This window comes from Triticum dicoccoides, chromosome 6B (genome assembly GCF_002162155.2).
Source record: "Triticum dicoccoides isolate Atlit2015 ecotype Zavitan chromosome 6B, WEW_v2.0, whole genome shotgun sequence".
Classification (NCBI taxonomy): domain Eukaryota; kingdom Viridiplantae; phylum Streptophyta; class Magnoliopsida; order Poales; family Poaceae; genus Triticum; species Triticum dicoccoides.
In genome coordinates this window covers 579,198,647-579,201,114 of record NC_041391.1, presented here as the reverse complement: position 1 = coordinate 579,201,114, position 2,468 = coordinate 579,198,647, and positions in this window count along the sequence as shown.

The following is a 2,468-nucleotide window of genomic DNA, read 5'->3' as shown; positions in this document are numbered from 1 at the left end:
TGTTCATCCAGAGAGGCAGCATCGATCGGCTTCAGTTAGCAGCAGTAGCGAAGGAATCGCTTGATCGAGTTCAGTTAATAGCCATCGATCAATCGCTCGGGTTCAGTAACGCGTAGCCTGCAGTGCAATCGCTCGGGTTCAGTTAGAGCCCAACGCCTCGCCTGAGTTCAGTTAGAGCCAAGGCCTCGCACACACGCGCGTACGTGTACGAGAGAAACACGCATCACTCGGCCCCCGACCACCCATCGTAACCAGGAACTCGCCGAAATTTTCCTCGCCCTCGCTTCTACCACGGTTTTTTCTGTCATGGACGGCCCAAAGAATGTCATGCAGCTGCATCTCCGGCCCGCCCAGGACGAAAAGCCAATTTTCAGTCATGATTTTTTGTCATAGAAGTAGGAGCCCACCACATCTATGATGATACCGGGTTTTGTCACAATTATCGTCATAGAAGTGTCATAAGTATGACAGAAAAAAATCGTTTGGCCCAAAATGTCATGGATGTGTCTTTTTTTGTAGTGCAAGCACTCGAGGACATTCTTCATGATATGCATTTGATCAAGGCAATGAGGCGTGTCGTGATTGGGCCAGTACTCCAAGTCCTAGAAAACAGACCTCATTTTCCATACCTTTAGCAACGACTCCGGCGCCTTTTTGATCTTTCCCGGCGCGGGGCATTGTTCCCAGTTTCTCAATAGCTCGTCGATTTCGGCGCCGCTCCTCTTACGTGGAGGTCCTCGAAGCTCAGCCAACCCATCAAATAGATCTCCACGCTTTCTCCACGAGGCATCCTTCTCAAGCCATCTACGATGCCCCATGTACACAATTTTCCGGGACCCACCATCTTTCGTTGACGTAAGCTGCTGAGACGTTGTATCATCCATGCACCTCGTGCATCCGCAGTATTCGTGGCACACCTGGCCTGAGGTGTACCCTTAACCGAGATAGTCGTGCACCGTCGTCATCAACACACTCTCATATGGAAATATTCTCCTTTGCTGGCGTCCCATGTCCATGTCGGTGTTTTCCATAACGTGTCTAGCTCCTCTTGCAGAAGCCCCATATACAGGTTAATACTATTTCCCGGTTGTTTCGGCCCTTGAATCAGCATGCTCATGTGTATGTACTTTGTGTTCATGCACTTCCATGGGCGGAGGTTGTACATCCATACAAACACGGGCCATGTGCTGTGGTTGGTGTTCTGGTTTCCAAACGGATTCATGCCATCGATACTCGCACCAAGCACGATGTTCCTTGGATCTTCTGCAGCAAATCCATATGCGGCGTTGAATGCTCTCCACTGGCTACCATCTACAAGGTGTCCTAGCCTCGGATCATCTCCATCGTCGGGCTTCTTCCTCTCCATGTGCTAGCACATGAGCTTTGCTTCCTTACGATCTACGAAATACCTCTGCAGATAGGGAGTGATCGGAAAGTACCATACAACTTTCTGAGGAGCTTTCTTTCCTGCCTTCTTGCATCGAGAAGCATTGCACACTGGGCAGCTAGTTTTTCCGCGTGCTCCCCCTGATAAATGATGCAATTGTTGATACAGGCGTGGTACCTAATGTGCAGCAAATCAAAAGGACAAACAATTTTCTTGGCCTCCTCGACACTAGTAGGACACAGGTTCCCCGCGGGAAGAACTTTATTATGTAGATACTTAAAATACTCATCGAGGCTTTGTCTGTCCATTTGTTTTTGGCCTTCGTCTTTAGAAGTTCGAGTGTGAAACTCAAGTGGGTCACCTCGGGATCGCAACCGTCATACAATGGAGTCCCCGAGTCTACTTCAAGTGGCGCCAGCTTGGCCTCCTCTCTAGAAGAAGCTCTCTTGCTAGTCATACTCTTGCGAAGGAGGACTCAAACATGAGGGTCCTGCACGACTGCACTTAGTGCCGTCGAAGACTGTGGCATGACCGCCGCCTCTTCTCCGCCATGTCCAAACTCTTCTTCACCGTGTCCGAAATCTTCTCCGCCACCGTTGTCATTTCCGGACTCTTCCCCGCCGACATGTCCGACGCCATCGTCTTCATGTCGATCAGTCATCTCTTCATCTAGCCCCATGTCGTTATTCCCTGTCATGTGGACGTCCTCATCATCATCATCTTCTTTGCGTATCCACTGAGTATATCCATCCATGAAACCATTCATCAGCAGGTGCGCCTTCAAAGTGTCACGATCAAAAGGGTCCAAAAGGAGTCCTTCCTTGCATCTTGCACACAAACATCTAATCCTAGTCCGATTATTTGCATACATGTCCATCACCGCGGATTGCATGTACCACTCCACCTTCCATCCACTCACCTTCATGACCGACTGCACGGTATAACAAGAAAAAGGGTTATAAAATAAATAATGCATGCTTCAAAGTCATATATATATAATTTTGGCATGACCTTGCCTAAAAATAGGACATATTGAGTTTGCTCGAAATTCACCGAAACGGCAGCAAAACATAAGCAACTC